This window comes from Dermacentor albipictus, unplaced genomic scaffold (assembly GCF_038994185.2).
Source record: "Dermacentor albipictus isolate Rhodes 1998 colony unplaced genomic scaffold, USDA_Dalb.pri_finalv2 scaffold_91, whole genome shotgun sequence".
Taxonomy (NCBI): domain Eukaryota; kingdom Metazoa; phylum Arthropoda; class Arachnida; order Ixodida; family Ixodidae; genus Dermacentor; species Dermacentor albipictus.
Window position 1 is genome coordinate 185,171 of NW_027225645.1, and position 7,247 is coordinate 192,417.

Consider the following 7,247-nt stretch of genomic DNA (forward strand, 5'->3'; position numbering starts at 1 on the left):
CTTAGTCTCGCTCACGCCGCCCCGGCTGACGTCGTCTCGGACTTAGTCGCGCTCACACCGCCCCGGCTCACGTGGTTTCGGACTTGCGTCTCTTCCGAGCGCTCGCGTCGTCGTGGGCACGATTCTCGAGTGCGGAGCGGTGCGCGGACACCACCACGAACACGCGCAAGCCGAAAACGGCACTACGGTACAACGTCGGCCAGGGCGGTACGGCCCCTTATAAGAGCAGCGATAAGTGACCAGACCTCCACGGGGCCGTACTCGTGCGACAAGGCGGCGTACTGCGCCGAGCCGAGCGCCAATATTTGGCCTTGGCACGGCCGATTTGAGCTCTCGCGATCGCCGCGGTACCGCCGCTCACCGATTCAAGGCACGCTAGCGCGGCCCCTTCGCCATTTTTCGAGTAAGAGTGGGAAAAGCGACCGCGGCGTGCTCGACGCCCCGGCTGACGTCGTCTCGGACTTAGTCGACGCCCCGGCTGACGTAGTCTCGGACTTGGTCTCGCTCACGCCGCCCCGGCTGACGTAGTCTCGGACTTGGTCTCGCTCACGCCGCCCCGGCTGACGTCGTCTCGGACTTAGTCGCGCTCACACCGCCCCGGCTCACGTGGCTTCGGACTTGGTCTCTTCGAGCGCTCGCAGCCAGGTCGGGGCCGACGCCGACGTCTGCGTGGGGCTTCAACGATTCCCGGCGCGACGCAATGCAACTGCGCGCAGGATGCCAGCGACTCCGCCGTGGCCGTGCGGCGGTGTACACGCAGAAGTTTCGTGAAGGGGTATCGAGCTCCCGCCGCCCCGGCGGACGTGGTTTCGGACTTTAGCGCTCGCAGCGATCTCGCGGCGATCGCTGACGTCTGCGCGGTTTCAGGTGTGCTACGATGCAGCAGTCTGCCGCACGACAATTTACGGAAGCGAGTGCATTCCGCCCCGGCGGACGCGGCAGCGGACTTTGTGCCTGCGGGAGTGCTCTTGTTGCTGTAAAATTTGAACGGGTGCAGCTGCGCGAAGCAAGTGTACACATTTTCTCTCTCTCTCTCTCTCTCTCTCTGCCTCTGAGGCGACTGTAATTTTAATTTAAATGCAATTGGAGGCGGGAGCAACCTGATGAGAGTAGGCGGACTTCGGCACACCTTGTAGTTTAGAAATTGTTTTCAAGCTTTGAGGACATACACAATCGCGCCATCTGCTTTCCCCGTCTCTTTGGCACTTCATAGTGTGTGCAGCATGCTCTGCATTCCAAAGAAACGCGCCTGTTTCTCCCCCTCTCTCACGTTCTTCTTGTCTTTCTTGCTGCTCTTGTGAGAAGTTGCTATGCTCTTTACTCGCTGTAAAATAGAATGCTTGCGCGAGCCAACAACTTGCGTGTCTTTCTTTTTTTTTGTTGTTGTTGTTTTTTTCTCTCTTCCCAAGACGTTTCTGCCATTATTCACTAGCTCTCGTTCTTAGTATGCAACGGAGCGTTAGCTCGCGCCATCTACCTTTCTTTCTGTATGGCGAAGGCCGTAGGTTTTCCTAGTTCCGCACACAGATGGCGCGGATGCGTTTTCGCGCCAGTTTCGAACGACCTCGCTGTACACATGTTTCTCATTTAAAAGTTTCAAAGGGGCTTGCGAAAGGGCGTGGTCCTTTTTTCTTGCGCAAGGCTGAGCTTTCCAGCTGTGCTTAAGCTATGCTAGCATGTGTGCGTATGTGTGTGTGTGTGTGTGTGTGTGTGTGTGTGTGTGCGTGCGCGCGCGCGCGTGCGTGCGCGTGCATATGTGTGCGTGTGTGTGTATACACGCACACGGTAAAGATGATGGGGTAGCGCTATTTCTTTCTTTCTTTCTTTCTTTTTTAACAACACCTGTGCTCCACATGGCGATCTTCCTGCCCTCTATGTTTCCGGTTGGAAGGAGTGCGCAGCCTTTTCTATATTTATTTTTTTTTTTTCATTCTCTTTCATTCGTACATGAGGCGCGCTACCTAATTCTAGCGGTCGAATCGACACGTTGCAATCCGTCCCGGCCTGTGCCGTATGAAAACTTTCAGTGGGCCTTGCGGTAAATAAAAGGAAATGAGGGAAATGCGCGTAGTGTATTACACTTGCGCACGGGCTTGAAACGAAGGCCTCAAAGAAAGCCGCCTTGAGCGGTCGCATTCAGACGGAAGTAAGCATTCCCCTTGCGCGTGTTTTCCGCTCGCCTGTTCCGTTTTCTACGAGGTTGCCTTCGTTGGTTTTGCCTTGCGAACAAGCTTGCGCTCGGGTCTCGTTTCTACGCGACGGCGTTTCGTTAACAGTGAAAGACTGAGGCGTCGCGAGTTGATTCGCGAGATAGAGAGCATAGAGTCTCTAGACGGGCTGGGTTTTATAAGATTGCCCACGCTGTTGCTGAGGTTACCAATGTCGCCAGGGCACCCACAAGGCAGTGGTACAATGGAGTGAAGTGAAAGACATCGCTTCTCGGCCTTTTGGCTAAGATCAAAGTGTAGTCACTGCAGCTGGCTTGCCCGGCCTTTGACACACTCATCTTTGTAGAGGCGCCCGGTTACCTGCTCCGGTCATAGCAAGGTCTTTCCCCTATCCCAGCCCTATCTTTCCAGGCCCTCGGCTCCCTGCTGCACTGCCTCCAGGACAGCCCGCGTGCTGCTACCTGGTGGCCCCTGGACGACCCACACCGGCCCGCTTCCTGGTCCTGCCGCTGCCTGGCGCTGCCTGCCGCCCCCCGGAGACTCCTGCCCCGCTCGGCCTGACCACTGCTTGGTGCTGCCTGCCTGCGGGGTGCCCGCTGGTCCTGCCGTCCCGACTGGTGCTGTGCTGGGGCACAACCGGCTGGCCCCTGCCTTCGCCATCGTCTGTCATGGGCCCGGCCCACTAGCTGCCACCCCTGGTGGCCCCCTAGCCTCCGGACCTGGCCTCCTTTAAGGAGAGCCGCCGGGTCCAGAAGGTAAGACCATACAATGGACTCTGGGGGCCACGGCCGCACGGCCCATGACACCAGTGAAGACGATGGCGACCCCATCACCCCTAGGCAGGAACGCCAGCCGGCCCGTGAGGATGGCACCCTCACGGTGTTCTTTCCCGTGCCCCAAACGGTCCGGTGCTGCGAAGAGGGCTGCCGAGCTGCCTATGCCGCGGCCAAATGGACAGCGCGGCGGCAGTCCCTCCAGCGGCACCTGGAACTCGAACACGGCACCAGGATCCGGCGCACCATCAACGTGTGCACCATCTGCGGCGAGACACTGGGGCTTCGACCAGCCTCTCACGCCTGCCTGGCTGCAGCCAACTTGACTGCCGCCCCCCCTGCTGCCCTGCCACACCAGTGTGGCAGTTGCCCAATGTCCTTCCCCACAAGGAGGGGCTTGGGCAACCACGAGCAGTGGCACAGGAGGGAGGCGGCACTGGCGGCCAGGCGTGATCTCGCCGCGGGTACTGCCACTGGTGCGTCAGAGCAGGACAGCGACAGCACCCCCGCAGCAGAGCAGGACAGCACCGAGGGTCCCGCTGAGGACCCTCCTGGAACACCAGCAGTGGCGACCGGGCAGGCCGCCGACCAGGAGCCGTCTCCCGTGGCACCTCGGGGAACACCCGGACACAGCAGCGATGGCGAGATGGCCGAGGCACCTTCTCCGCGGACGCCAAACCAGTCAGGGCGGACCGCGGCCTCGGCCTCCCCTTCTCCAACACCATCGCTGCCGTCCAACCGAGGCAGCCCGGGAGCACCAGTCTCCGAGGCTCACGAGCCGGCGGCCATGCAGGAGCTCTCCCCGGGCAGGGCAGAGGTGCAGGACCATGACGGAAGCAACCAGGACTTCGGGACCCAGGACGAACATGCTGGTACCACACGGCCAGAGGGCAGTGCGTGGACCTTAGCGGACGAAACGGCAGAGCTGCGGGCATTGAGCCGGTTGCCTGAGTCTGCTGGGGAGTGGGCACGGTTCGAAAACATCCTTGACCGTGCCATTGCAGCCGCAACCAAACACCTGCGGCTGCCAGTCGGGGACTCGCGCCAATCACGGAGGCGCGAGGTGAACCCCGACAACCCCCAGCAGATACAAACTCTCTACAGAAGGAACCGGCGCCGGGCAGTGCGGCTAATCACTGAAGGCCCGTCCCAGCTCTGTCCGATCGACCCCCACGCACTGCAGGACCACTACTCGAACCTCTGGTCACCAACACCCGTGGATACCAGCATCCTGAGGTCAAGGCTTCCAGCCACCGAAGAACTGGACTTGTGCCCCTTTACACCGGAAGAAGTCGCAGCCAAGCTCCGTAAATGCGAGAGTACAGCTCCAGGGGAGGACCGCCTCACGTACCACCACTGGAGGCAGGTGGACCCTGAGGGCAGGTTCCTGGCGGCGGTATACAACGTATGCCTCCAATACCGCCGCACGCCCCTGAGCTGGAAGTCGACGAGGACTATCCTGATATACAAGAAGGGCGACCGCGAGGACCCCACAAACTGGCGACCCATTGCCCTTGGTCGCACGATCGCCAAACTGTATGCCGGGTGTCTCACCACCCGGCTGCAGAGGTGGTTGGGCGACCATGCGGTACTGTCCAGGTGTCAGAAGGGCTTCCTGCCGCACGATGGGGTGTTTGAACACAACTTCGTGCTGCAGGGACGCCTGGATGATGCTAGGACAGGAGGTGGGGAGCTGTGCGTGGGGTTCCTCGATTTTGCCAACGCTTTCGGCTCGGTCGCCCATCAGGCCCTCGTCGACGCTGTCCGCGGCGCCGGCGCGGGGGAGGCCTTTGCTACCATCGTTGAAGACCTCTACCGCGCCAACACCACCTGCGTCGTGGCAGCAGCTGGCATTACGGAGCCAATCACCATCGGAGCTGGGCTGAGACAGGGCTGTCCTCTGAGCGGCCTGCTTTTCAACCTGGTGGTGGACCCGGTCATCCGTGCAGTACAGGGAGGCGATAGGCAGCACAACATCCTTGCCTACGCCGATGATCTGACGCTGCTGGCCGCGGATCCCGCCACCCTGCAGAGCCGCTTGGACCGTGTAACAGCCCTGTCTGCCCGGCTCGGGCTGCGACTCAACGCCGCCAAGTGCCGGTCTCTACACCTGTCTGGTCGCCACCCCGTGGGTACACGGCCCACCTCTTTCACCGTGGGTGGCGACCCGATTCCGGCGCTTGGCGACTTCCAGGGGCACAAGTTCCTGGGCCGTCCAGTGGGGTTCAGGGTGCTACCGGACGAGACGACGGTCGACGAGGCCATCCACCTGGGCAGAAAGCTGCTCTCCTCTATGCTCGCCCCATGGCAGAGGCTGGATGCTATCAAAACATTTTTGTATCCAGCCCTCAACTTTGCCATGCGGGTGGGCCTTGCCAGCAAGGGAGAGTGGCAACGCCTGGACGAGGAGCTCCGCCCGCTCATCAAGAAGACCCTGTACGTGCCAGCCAGAGCTTCCAATGAATACTTGTACGGAAGCTCACAGGCTGGCAGTGCAGGGATCCCACTTGCGGCGGAGCTCAGCGACATCTGTCGGGTGGATGGAGCCTTCAAGCTACTGACGTCGACCGACGTGGAGGTCCGGGAGCGTGCAGCAGGAGAGCTCGAGGGCGTAGTGTCAAGGCGGCTGAGACGACCCGCGAACACCGAGGACATGGAGGCCTACCTCTCAGGCGAGACGGAGGGCGACTTTCGGCAAACGTCCACACAGGTCCAGTCTGTGTGGACGGAGGCCCGCAAAGCCTCCCGTCGCCTCTCCGTCGCCTGGGAGCTGTTGGAGCATGGAGCCCGCATCAACTGCGGGGAGGCCTCTGTGTCAGCGAGGAACCGCCACAAGCTGATCAAGACCATCCGGGCGCTCCTCTCCACCGAAAGGGACCAATCTCTGCAAGACAAACCGAACCAGGGCAAGGCGATGGTGTGTGTGGCGGCCGACCCGGCAAACTCACACTTCATGAGGTCCGGCCGCTACACCCATTTCATCGACTGGCGCTTCATTCATCGAGCCCGACTAAATCTCCTCCCCCTCAACGCCACAAGACTCTGGGCACCCGCGGCGGACAAAAGATGCAGACGCTGCGGGTATGGGGAGGAGACACTGCCGCATGTACTTTGCCATTGCATGCGGCAGAGCCGGGCCATGACGGAGCGCCATAACACCATCGTCGCCAGAATAAAAAAGGCTGCTTTGGGTCGGTTTACAGTCATTGCGGAGAACCAGGTCGTAGGCAACACATCACTCAAGCCCGACCTGGTACTGGCCCGTGGAGAGGAGGCACTCATCCTGGACGTCTGCTGCCCTTTCGAGAACAGGCTGCAGGCGTTCCAGGACGCCCGGAAGGCTAAGGAGGAGAAGTACGCCCCTGTACAGCGTCATCTCCTCCGGCGGTTCCAGCGTGTGACGGTGGACGCGGTGGTCGTCGGCTGCCTTGGCAGCTGGGATGTGGGGAACGACCGGGTGATGCGCAGGCTGTGCAGTAGGTCATACCTACGGACACTTAAACGCCTGTGCATCAGTGACACAATAAGCGCCTCTACAAAGATTTTTAGAGCCCATGTCGGCACCTCTTAATGATCTTATGTTTTTAGAGAAGCGCCATTTTTTGCACTGTTTTACACCTTTACAGTTTTAGTCTTTTATTACTAACACCACTAACTAGTTTTTTTAGCCATTTGTTTGCGTTTTTAGATTATACACCTTTTATTCGTTTTCTCCTTGGTTCTGTAACTTGTATTTTTTGATGTTCTGTAACTAGCATGAATAAAAACTCTGTTCTTATCAGCTTAATATCTGATACGGGTTCTATATGGACCCACGATATTAAACCTATTTTTGGAAGTTGGCGGAGTGCTTGAAGCCTGCTTCACCTCCGCCGCAGGTCGGCCCGGTATTGCACTACCTCCGGGATCGGCCCCCGCTCACTTAGGTGAGACTTCATTCAATCAAAATGAAGAACACAAGCTCGAAGCGAGCACTCACGTGACACGCACCATTCCCATACTATACGCAACGATGCCGGTGTTTCTGAACGATTGTCTGCTGTAATGAGCCACTTGGGGGGGGGGGGGAAGGGTGATTAGCCGTGGGTTTTGCAATCAATGTAAGTCCCACTCAAAGCCAACACTGCATTTTGGAGTTCACTATCGCTTTGATCCGTAAACGACAGCAAGCTCGCCCTGCGAAAATCCGCTGCCCTAGTGGAAGAAAGGTTCCCTATGAAACAAAAATGGAGTGCCCGATTTCCGGCAACATTTTCGCTGCAGTGGGACCGAGCGCCTCGAAAACAAACTTGTCGTATGGCCAAGT

General features: G+C 59.2%; 1 non-coding gene across 1 annotated transcript; it reads left to right on the forward strand.

Moving 5' to 3' along the window:
* Positions 1 to 6,673: 6,673 nt before the first annotated feature.
* On the forward strand, positions 6,674 to 6,862 carry LOC139053334 (U2 spliceosomal RNA). Its single transcript, XR_011510415.1, has one exon. It is a non-coding gene; the product is annotated as a U2 spliceosomal RNA (small nuclear RNA).
* The last annotated feature ends 385 nt before the right edge of the window (positions 6,863 to 7,247 follow it).